Raw genomic sequence first — 12,593 nt, forward strand, 5'->3', positions numbered from 1 at the left:
ATCGAGCCAGTTTAATGGCAGAAAGACATCCAGAGCAAAGAGATAGCCAGCAACGAGATAAGATGGGCTACAATAAAACATCAAAGAAGTTGGGTGGGTAAGATACACATGTCTGTCACTAGCCCAAAACCACTTGCTCAATAAATGTGTTCTATCTCGAAAACTATTCGGAATATGACATGTCCGTATGAAGGTTTTTGTTCCAAAAGAGCGCTCCTGTCGTATCCCTGAATATTGACCAATCCTGTTTGAACAACCTGTACATTCTAAGTTACCATGTTCAGGTGATTGCAGGTGATTGTGTATGTGGAAGTTGTCATTCCATGAAAATAGGATACTCTGTTTGCCATATTCCAGACCCAAATGCTTCTTCAATTTTAAGTAGCTGCTTGGTGTTGTTTTTTGTTGGTGCAGTCTTCAGTCCGAAGTTTGGTTTTCTCTGTAATCTATCCAGTACAAGCTCCTCATCTCTACATAGCTACTGTAACCAACATCCATTACAAACTGCATACAGTGCTCAAGCGCTGGCTCCCTCTGCAATTTTTATCTCCCACACTTTGCTCCATACTGAATTCGTCTCCTGATGCCCTGGGCTGTGCTCAATCCCTTTTTTTTAGTCAAGCTGTCCCCCTAATTCCTTTTTAATCGATTTAATTCGTTACTCTTCATTAGTTATGCGAATTACCTGTATAATATTCAGCATGTTTCAGTAGCACCACCGTTCAAAAGCTTCAATTCTCTTGTTGTCTGCACTGTTTATTGTTCACTGTTCAGTTCCGTACTAGGCTGCATTCCAGTCAAATATATTCAGAAGAGGCTCTCTAACATTTAAATTATTTTCGACATCAACATTATTTTTTCCAGAAAAGCTTTCCTTGCAATTGCCTGTCCGCATTTTATATCCTCTCTACTACGGCCACCATCAGCTATTTTGATGCCCAAATAACAATACTCACCTACTACATTTAGTTTCTTATTTACTAACTTCAGCAATGGCCTGATTGAATTCCACTCCATTCCATTCCCCTCTTTTACTTCTGTTGATCGTGTAACCAACTTTTCAAGCTGATTTTTTTTTCTTTAACTGCTCTTGATAGTTCTTCGCCGTCTCTGACCGAATTACAGTGTCACTGGTTAATATCAAAATTTTTTATTTATTTTTTCTGACCTATGATTCCCTGTCGAAATTCCTTCACAGCATGCTCAGTGTAGAGATATCTGGGATAGACCTCAATCCTGTCTCACTCCTTTCTCAATTACTTCTTCCATTTCATGTCCTTCGATTCTTGTAATTTAAACAGAATGGTTGAAATGGCTCTGAGCACTATGGGACTTAACATCTGAGGTCATCAGCCCCCTACTAGAAATTAGAACTACTTAAATCTAACTAAGGACATCACACAGATCCATGCCCGAGGCACGATTCTAACGTGCGACCGTAGTGGTCGAGCGTTTTCAGACTGAAGCGTGTAGAACCTCACGGCCACACCGGCCCGTTCTTGTAATTTCAGTCTAGTTTCTGTGTGCATTGTAGATAGAGTTTTGCTGCCTGCATTTTATTCCAGATACCTTCGGAATTTCCAGGATTGTATAGCAGTTAACATTTTCAAAGTCTTTCGCTAAATCTACAAATGCTATGAATGAAGGCTACCTTTTTTCTAAGGAAAATCGCACTGTTAGTATTGCCTCGCGTGTTTACACTGTAATCATGGATATGTCGTTTATATCACTTTAAGCTGTGTAAGTATATGAAGTGCAGTTACGTCGAAACTGATTGCAGAATAATGTTTCATATAATACCACCTTTTTGCTGGTGTAACTATATCTTTGATATACACAATAAAAAATTTTCAGAAATAATACAGCCCTCTAGCCCTTATAGTACATGCACGGTAGACCTCCTAGACTATTAAGAGATACGGAATCAGTGATCAGAAATTAATATTTTAGGCGGTATGTGACCTCGAATGAGCAATGTGTATGTTTAGGAAAGGTAAATTGTGTCTTTTTCCCTCCCCATCCCCACCCCTTCCCACTCCACAAAGCAAACATTTTACTAAAAGCTTCTATATTGTTACATACATAAATATACAAGTTTCTGAGCTTGCTTTCGGAGAATAAAGTAGAATGGAAACTTTGAGTCTAAAATGCCAAGAATTTTAGAACTTTCAAGTTTAACAAATGGTTCAAATGGCTCTGAGCAGTATGGGACTTAACATCTGAGGTCATCAGTCCCCTAGAACTTAGAACTACTTAAACCTAACTAACCTAAGGACATCACACACATCCATGCCCCAGGCAGGGTTCGAACCTGCGACCGCAGCTAGTTGTCAGTTGCTAGTGTGATGGTCCGTCCACTTGTGGATGGGCTTGCGACCTGACGACAGTAAACGGCATTACTGTCCGGAAAAACCGCATATTCGCAGGCTGACTGTAACTGTTCTTGTCAACAAACTAGTCACAGATCGTTAGTACAATGACAGAACCGTTAAACAGCATTAATATCAATAACGGAAGACGGTAAGGAAAAAAAATCTTGAAAATACAGAGGAAGTGACTTTCCTAACGTAAGCAGGAACGACCGAAAGAAGCAATATTATCCTCATTTACACTCTCGCATGTATCCATCGTCGGCAGACTCGTTCTCAGTAATAGCAGCAAGTGGAGTACTGATACTGGGGAGTTCACAATAAGGGTTTATATGTTGTAAATTTTGCTGTTGCCAAAGTTTTGATAGTTTTTTGTGATTGTAATTTTTAAATAAATTGCATGACACGTGAAGGAAAATGTTCTCATCTGCGCTTCTCTGAAATGCATTTGCCTTACCATGAAAGAGATGTTCTAACAGTGACGTAAACAAATTTTTATTATTAAAAAATTAAAATATTTTATATTTTTATTGTTGTTATTATTAAAACATAGCCACATTAAAACTGCTGGTGATGGCAAGCTGTAGTGGAGACGACAGGAGACAATAATAAACAATAAACAGTAACAGTTCCCCCCCCCCCCTTTCCCTCACGAGCCGAGCATAGAATCGCGCCTTCTATAGTCTTGCACGTGGTTCAAATGGCTCTAAACACTAAACATCTGAGGTCATCAGCCCCCTAGAGTTAGAACTACGTAAACCTAACTAACCTAAGGACATCACACACATCCATGCCCGAGGCAGGATTCGAACCTGCGACCGGACTGAAGCCACAGAGGCCGGCCTCTTGCACATGACTTACCTGTGAAAGCACAGTACGGACTCAAGAGAAATTGGTTTACTTAGTCCTACACACATTTCTAATAACACAGCAGGCTAGAAGCAAAATCTTAGTGTTGTATTGCATGTATCGAGATTGGCAGTCCTTTTGAAATACTACTTCAAACAGAAGTTGTTACTGTAAGGTGCAATTTATTAATATTAGAAAAAAAGAAAAGACTCGTTAACAACCTTAGCTTCTTATGCAATAGGCAGAGGACCTCTACTAAGTTCATAATCTTGATCTAAGTTTTTGGGACAACTTCTAGAGAACAAAACAACAAAACAATGAGACCAAGAAAATTTAGACCCTGTTAAGTAATGATTTTTTTTAATTTTATAATTTTTTTTCTCTACTGATAAAGCCAGAACGGCATGATCAGGCCCGGCCGCTGTGGCCGAGCGGTTCTAGGCGCTTCAGTCCGGAACCGCGCTACAGCTACGTTCGCAGGTTTAAATCCTGCCTCGGGTATGGATATCAGTGATGTCCTTAGGTTAGTTAGGTTTACGTAGTTGTAAGTCTAGGGGACTGATGACCTCAGATGTTAAGTCCCATAGTGCTTATAGCCATTTGAACGATTTGCATGTTCAGGTAAATGTCTCATGGAGAGTCATGGACTATCCAGGTGAATACCAGATAGGCTTGTAGTGGGGAAAAAGGAGTTGCAATGGTTCCATAATTTGCCTTGCATCCAATAGAAATCTCCCGAAATCCTTGGCAAAACTGGTATAAGAGTGTGTGTGTGTGTGTGTGTGTGTGTGTGTGTGTGTGTGTGTGTGTGTGTGTGTGTGTGGATACTTAATGAAGTCAATGACTTACTCGACATATGCAGTGTAACTGTTGCGTGCAATATTTACTATCCTTGATTATCTGAAAAAAATTTGTTTTTCCGACCGGCATTAATAAACGCTAATTAAGAGAACTGAAGCTCGAACCAGGTATTTAAAATGTGTGTAAACATAGGAGTATCGAGAAAATCCTGGCCTGACCGGATTACTTCGCGTGGCGCAACAGCGCGCGGAAAACTGCGGCCGGAGTTGTGCGGGTGATGGATGCCCGCCACCTGTTTGCGGCGCTGATGTGTTTATAACGCAGCGGCGCAAAGGAAATGGACCGACCGCGCGCCGTGCCGCCAGAACACTGCACATCTCGCTACGCATCAATCACTGTCGCCGCATCCGCGTTTCACCGACGCATTAGAAACCGCATTGCTCTTCTTCAGCTACGTTAACCTTCCATAAGTCATCCTACAGCAAGCGGCACAATGCATTAGTTGGCATCTGCAGTGGCGTGCACTCGAGTTATGTAAGGTAAGCGCCGGTCAGCCGAGAGACTGAGAGGAGGAAAAGTCCCTTCCCTCAGCCTTTCATCCCATCCCCTTCGTTCGGAGTCCGTCTTCTCAGCACATGGGACATTGTAGTCATTTTTTAGGCGGAGTAGAGTGTAGTTGTGTTCTACGTTTATAGAGAATTCTTGGATGTTTAAGATCTTTTACTACGTATCTGACTTCACTCGATGCTAGATAACTGCATTTCACGAAGAGGAGCCACCATTTTCATCGACATACTTCACCTTATGATTGATCTGCTCTCAATTTACTACATGCATCAATGATTACATCTTGCAGCTGTATAACATGGAAATGAAACCTTCAACTGTATCTGGATTCTTCTTTATAGCAATCATCTGTGCAATGCACTGGTTTTGCAGTCTATATGACGTGCCAATATACAAGGAAATATCGAAGAGCAAACAAAGAAGGATATGCCGTTGACTGCAAATTATAAGCATATGAACGCAGCACCTGAAGACAGGTGACTTGAATTTCGATCGACGAAATGAACTACAGCTGGTCTGTGCATGTACTGTTCTTCGAATTACCTCTTGAAGCTGAAATTTACAGATACTATGACGACTTAGCTAAGCAGTTACCAGTGCAAGACATCTAGATAGGAAATTACAGTTTAAAAGAGTCATGCGTATAGCACCGCCTACTGTAGACTTATGGAGGCCTGGGATAGATGATAAATGAGGAACACGGAAATAAATATCGGGAGAATCATTTACATCTGGACGATGTCTGTTCTACTTTCCCTGTATGTAGTCAGTAGTATTTTACAGACCGTGTGGACTCGCCAAATAAAAGATTTCAAAAACCGACAGAACGGTAAAGTTCACTGGCAATGGTAACAGCGTATTATTCGGCGTTATTCCAGTAATTTTATTGTGTGGGGTTACGCCCTGGCGTGTACTAGGTCTAAAGGACGACGACTTTCCTTACAGACAGAGACCATTTGACCTAGCAAGTTGAAAAGCCAAGTGATAGCTAAAAACAAATTTATTTTCACCAATTATCAAGGAGCAATTTGTTGCGTCTTAACGTGTTTGTAATATATCGATCGTATGAGGCTTAGAATTTGCATGGAGTTACTAGATTGTTTTTACTGTTTTACCAAATGCAGCAGTATAACGCCACATACAGACATTTTCACGGAAATCGTAATATTTAATTAACATAATTATAAAATTTTCAAATAATTTAATCAGAGTAAGCGCACATTGAAGTAGTCTCAGCAACATAAAAAGGTGAAGGGTCACATTATGGTCTGGTTCTAGTTCAACATCATCTACAGTGTTCCAAACCAGCCAGTGCGCTCTTTTAATGAGGTGACTAAAATTTTGCTCAGTGAGTAAAAAAATAGCATAAATTTTTGTTTGTTGGAAACAATTTTAATTATTCGTCTACAACAGCATTTGCCTCTTCAAAATAGCCCTCATTAAATACATTTATTTCAGCGCTTTTTCCAGTCCCCGAAACACTTCTCGAATTAGGTCATTTGGCTCACTCGCCGGTGCGTTTTTAATTCACTTATGTTTGTAAATCGACGGCATTTTATGATTCCTTTCAGTTTTTGGAACAGACAACATTCGTATTCGGCCACATCCTCGAAAATCGCGTTTTAAATCTAATCTATGCCAGAAAATATATTGAGGTTACTTTCATTTTGTGGACCAGAAAAAGTAAACATATCACCATGTCTGGAGGCTGTAAGATCTTTATAATATTGTTTTTATTCAAAAATTCATGAAGGAGCAGCGAAGTGAGGTCAGGTGCACTGTAATGTGGTGCAAAAGTAACAATCTCTTCTTCACAAATCCGGACATCTCTCCAATTACTTCGTGCAAACAGCATTGAATTTATAAGTAGTATTATTTTTAGATCCTTTGACATGGTCGAAAGAATTCATGGTTCACTTAACCATTAAAATCGAAGAACAGGGACAGCACAACCTTCACGTTTCGCCGCACTTGTGTCCCATTTTTTCGGTCTTGGCAATCCAGAATGTTTCCTCTGGCGTGATTGTGCCTCGCCTTTGACGTCATATCCGTAAAGCCATTTTTCATCACCCGTACATCGTTATTAATTTCATCTAGCGACTCTTGACCATCATTCATTCGCCGCTGATTTTGTTCAGAATTCACGTATTATACCGAATAGTTTGAAAAAAATGGCAATATCCAACTCAAATCTAACGTCATAAGTGACATCTCTGACTGTCATTCGACAATTGTTCATGATTATCTCTTTCACATTTTCCTCCATTTAATCTGTTGATGACGAGCTAGAGAGTCCAGGGCGATCGTTATCTTCAATTCATTCATAGAGTTTTTTGTAAACGTTATACAACAGGTAAGTCCTTGTTTTACACATGACGGACTCATCTAAAGCAACATTTAACGTTTCTAAAAATCTGCTGCACTTTATTCCTTTCTTACGTAATAGTTTAATTAAAATCGTCTGAACCATTTATACTTAATAAATGAATCGCCGATATTACCAAAACTTTTTTTGAGAGCAAACAACAAACTAAATAACCAATATGATTACATTGTAAAAATATTTTTGTGACGTTGTAGGGTGTGTTGGTTTGGTGTATAGCTGTAGCTGTGGGTGGAATCTCTGTCGTCTTTCATCTTGAAATTCTGAATGAATGCACGTTACTTAAAGAGGGGATAAATGACCTTCAGATACGCAACATCTATCATTGTCCCTTAACACATCACTCCCTGCTGATATTCTATCCCATAAATCGGACTTAGTTTCTTACAGCAGGTCTTTTGTCGCCTACTGAAGAAATGAGATCAGGGAAACTACAGACCAATGAAAATCAGTATAGTCTGGCAATTAATCTATTTAAAAATCTCTGTCGTTAAATGAAAGTTATCCCTATCACGAGATTACTTAAATGTCACTCACAGTAAAGCAGCAGTCGGGCGGACAATGGAATTGCTGTGGGGCAAGTAAAAGAAGAAAAGTTCACAAAAGTATTAACGTTTTCAGAACAAACACCACTCTCTAGAGACTGCGCAAATGAATTAACATGAAGCACTAAAACGAAAGAGACTAGCCAGCGGTCAAGTGTGCCAGCACAGTAACAGGGGTTGTGCAATACAGTGTTTCACGCTACATGTCGATATCCAGCGACAGCATCTCGCTGTGCAAAAGTAGCGACAGCACAGCCAAAACCATCGAAGTTGCGGCGTGCTTCGTAGTTACGAGCATCACGAGTAGCTGGCGGGTGGCTAATGGAAACGACACTTTCCAGAAAACGGTGATAGCTGCTGCAGCACGAACCTTGTGATGTCGACGCTTTCAGAAACCGTAAGAGAATGGCCAAGGAGAGCTGCTCTCTGGAGTACTTAAAAACTCGGTCGACGAACTACAGTGCGCCCCAGCGGTATACGAAAAGGTCTCAGTATCCAGCCTAACAGGGGCAACCGTTCCTGCCTTCATGTTGGGTGGCTCAATCTGGCGCCTATTCCCAGAACGCGAGAGAACCGTCTGTGTTAATCAGCTAATCGACAGGTCTCAGTTTGGTAACAATTTACTCGGAATTTTATTGGCAATTCAAATCTGTCTGATCTGGATTGGTCTGGACAGACACTGTGGCCTTGCTACGTGCATTGTGTGCTATATGAATTCACTGCGTTACACACAAAACAGAAAAATCGCGCCATTTGGACTATTAAGAGGCACTGTTGAAGAACGCCAGCTACATTTTGATCACAATCCTGTACGATGCACTTTGCTTTTTGCAGCTGGGTGTGATGACAAGAAGGAAATTATTAATTGCTGCAGGACCGAAACAGATGACTGGCAAAGTTGAAAAGGGCGTTGCGAGTCTAGCGTGCACACGGATGTGGCTTTGTGGCGTCGACCAAGACAGCGAGCAAGTGCGCGCGCTTCGGACGGCGTCTCCGCGCCTCGCGCCTGCCGCGGGCTGTGCGTGAATTATTGAACCGCAGTGGCACTCTCAGCGCCACGCCACGCCGCGCCGCGTCGCCTTGCCGCGCCGGCCGGCCGTCCTAGTGCTTAGCGGCCGCTGCTTGCCGGCTGGCGCTGCTCCTCACTTACTCACCAGCGCCTGCCACCGCCGCCAACAGCACGCCCTCTTCTTCTGAGCTGGGAGACTTGGCTGCGGGCTAGCCTTAACTGCTGTCTTCTTCGCGCTCGCCTGGGCGTACAAGGTCGTCTCTTCTAAGTGCGTGATTAGAGCATGACAGGCCGGCTTCTGTGGCAGAGCGGTTCAAGGCGCTTGTTTGGAACCGCGCTGCTGCTACTGTTGTAGGTTCGAATCCTGCCTCGGGCATGGATGTGTGTGCTGTCCTTAGGTTAGGTTTAAGTAGTTCTAAGTCTAGGGGGCTGATGGCCTCAGATGTTAAGTCCCATAGTGCTCAGAGCCATTTGAATCACTTTTTAGCATAGCAATGTGCTGCATCGCTACATTATTTGGCTCTCATGTCTGTAGTTCGTCCATCTGGCAAAGGGAGGGTCTGACATGTGGGTCGCCGATTTTGATCGAGTTTTGCAAGGACGTTCTACACTGAAGAGCCAAAGAAACTGGTTAACACCTGCCTAACCTCTTGTAGGGTCCCCGCGAGCACGCAGAAATGCCGCAACACGGCGTGGCATGGACTGATATCTGAAGTAGTGCTGTGGGGAACTGACACCATGAATCCTGCAGGGCTGGCCATAATTCCGAAAGAGTACCAGCGGGTGCCGCTCTCTTCTGAACAGCACGTTGCAAGGCATCCCAGATATGCTCAATAATGTTTATGTCTGGGTAGTCTGATGGGCAGCGGAAGTGTTTAAATTCAGAAGAATGTTCCTGGAGCCACTCTGTAGCAATTCTGGACGTGTGGGGTGTCGCATTGTCCTGCTGAAATTGCCCAAGCCCGCGCAATGCACAATGGACATGATTGATTGCAAGTTAACAGACAGGATGCTTACGCACGTGTCTCTCAAAGCCGTATATACACGTATCAGGGGTCCCATATCCTTCCAACTGCACATGACACACGCCATTACAGAACCTCCACCAGCTTGAACAGTCCCCTGTTGACATGCAGGGTCCATGGATTCATGTAGTTTTCTCCACACGGTCCTAGACGTGGCGTAAAGCTCTGTGTCGTGCAGCCATCAAAGGTACACGAGTGGGCCATCGGCTCCGGAAGCCCATATCGATGATGTTTAGTTGAATGGTTCGCAGGCTGACACTTGTTGATGGCCCAGCACTCAAATCTGCAGGAATTTGCTGAAGGGTTGCACTTCTGTCACATTGGTCCCTTTCTTGCAGGATCTTTTCGGGGCCGCAGCGATGTCGGAGATTTGATATTTTACCGGATTTCTGATATTCACGGTACACCCGTGAAATGGTCTTACGGAAAAATCCCCACTTCATCGCTACCTCGGAGATGCTGTGTCCCATGGCTCGTGCCGACTGTAACACCACGTTCAAACTCACTTAAATCTTGATCACCTGCCATTGTAGCAGCAGTAACCGAACTAACAACTGCGTCAGACACTTATCCAGGTTATTTATATATCTCTGTATTTGAATAAGCCGGCCGAATTGGCCGAACGGTTCTAGGCACTACAGTCTGGAACCGCGTGATCGCTACGGTCGCAGGTTCGAATCCTGCCTCGAGCATGGATGTGTGTGATGTCCTTAGGTTAGTTAGGTTTAAGTAGTTCTAAGTTCTAGGGGACTGATGACCTCAGCAGTTAAGTCCCATAGTGCTCAGAGCCATTTGAACCTGTATTTGAATAAACATGCCCACAGTGCACTATGCACTACGCACTACTATGCATATTGAAAATAAAGAGACAGGTGCTTCGGCTTTTTACTGGACACTACTGAGCTTTTGAAAAAATGGAGCAAAAAGCCGAAAAACGCGTCTCTTCATCTTCAACAAAGAACGTTCAAGGAGAACTTGCTCAAAATCCCTGAGTCTCATGTCAAACCCTCTGCTTGTAAACTGCTGTGAAATTCATGTACAAGGATGAAATCTCCTACTGTTTCAACAAATACAGGGGTGGACGAAAACACCAGTTACATTACACATTACTATGCCCAGTACGGTATGGAGAAACCGTTCTCATTCGAAACAGCTTCCAGTCATCTCGGAATGGATAAAAGCAGGTCCATTCTGCCTGTATGATAGTGGCAAGTACAGGTAAACGTGACGCAGATGGGTAGTGATCACGCAACTCTCTGTCCAAAGTAGACTACAAACGCTCAACAATACTGAGATCTGGTCACTGTGATGGCCAGGGAAGACGCGACGATGCATCCTAGTGCTCGCAAAAGTCCTCGACATTGCTGCGTGAACAGGAGACCTGTCGTCTTGTAACACAGTATCAACATTGGTGAACAAACATTCTACCAAGGGATCGACCTGGTCAGCCAAAATGGTCACATAATCCTTGGCAGGGATGCGACTTTGCAGCCCATGGAACACCACGATAAACTTGCCTAAATCATCACCGAATAACTGGGATGTTTCACTCTTGGGACGTAAGGAAGCAGTCTCGGCCAGAAATTGCAAACAGTGTGAAATAACGCCTGTCCAACCAAATGACTTTCTTTCATTGCTCCATTGCCCAGTTTTTATGGCTTCGGCACTACGGTTTCCTCATCACCGAATCACTGGAATGTTTCACTCTTGGGTCGTAAGGACGTAATCTTAGTCAGAAACTGCAAACAGTGTGAAATACGGCCTTCTCACCAAATGACTTTCTTTCATTGCTCCATAGTCCAGTTCTTATGTCATCGGCACCACGGTTTCCAGTTACGCGGGCATCTGCATCACTGTTGTTCGGTTTTGAAACTCCAGCTCGCCCTGCAATTCCTTGCTCACAAAGTTCCCTCCGATTTCTTTTTTTTTTTTTTTTTTAACTCCTTAAACACCAAATGCTTCGACTACTTTGATAACAGAAGGATCAATTATACGAGCACTAAATATTCGCTCACGTTGAATTCACTTAGCTCCATATTACACTCACATCTACACTCTCCACGGCGGACACTTGCAAAGAATTGAGGACACCGCACTGGTGTCGTTCATGGTCAAATGCAACAGCACAGCCTGCAGGTTTCGCTAACATCTGCAGTTATGTCCAAGGATGCACTTCCCGCGTTGCTTCCATATTTTTGTCCAATCCTGCATGTTACTGTTGTTGTTTAGTGTTGGTCTTAGTACAAAGACTGGTTTGATGCAGCTCTCTACGCTACTCTGCCTTGTGCAAGCCTCTTCATCTCTGCACATTTACTGCATCCGACGTCCTTCTGAACTTGCATCTGTGTTCGAGCCTTTATCTCCCTCTACAATTTTGCCACTCCCCCTCCCCAGCCCAACCCAACACCCCTCCCTCTCTCTCCCTTTCAATTTTTCCCACTCCCCTCTCCTCAGTTCAACCGTCACACCCCTCCCTCCCTCCCTCTTCCCTCCCTCCCTCCTTCTCTCGCTGTCGCTCTCGCTCTCGCGCTCTCTCTAGCTCTCGCTCTCGTGCTCTCTCTCTCTCTCTCTCTCTCTCTCTCTCTCTCTCTCTCTACCTGTGTCTCATACACACACACACACACACACACACACACACACACACACACACATTACTTCCCTCCTTTAGCATATTTACGATTTCTTGCCGCCGTACGATATATCCTGTCAATCTGTGCTTTGTTCAGTCTACCCATCTAATCTCTAGCATCCTTTTGAAGCACCGTATTTCAAATATCTATTTTCTTCTTGCATGAACTGTTTATTGTTCATGTTTCACTTCTGTACAGAGCTACACTTCAGAAAAATATCTTTACAAATGATTTCTTACACTTAATTTTATGTTCCATAATCAAAAATTCATCTCCTGCAGAAGTACTTTTCATGCTATAGCCAGTCTGCACATTTACCCTCTCTACTTCGACCAACATCAGTTATTTTATTGTCCACACAGCAAGATTAATCTAATCTGAAGCCTTCAGCATTGTCAGATTTTTTTAGATCATA

General features: G+C 43.1%; 1 protein-coding gene across 1 annotated transcript in view; it reads left to right on the forward strand.

Annotated features, from left to right (window-relative positions):
* LOC126336978 (ubiquitin-conjugating enzyme E2Q-like protein CG4502) overlaps positions 1–12,593 on the forward strand; it is a 630,639-nt gene that overhangs the window by 430,121 nt on the left and 187,925 nt on the right. The window lies entirely within an intron of this gene.

The sequence above is a fragment of the Schistocerca gregaria genome, chromosome 2, assembly GCF_023897955.1.
Source record: "Schistocerca gregaria isolate iqSchGreg1 chromosome 2, iqSchGreg1.2, whole genome shotgun sequence".
NCBI classification, from domain to species: domain Eukaryota; kingdom Metazoa; phylum Arthropoda; class Insecta; order Orthoptera; family Acrididae; genus Schistocerca; species Schistocerca gregaria.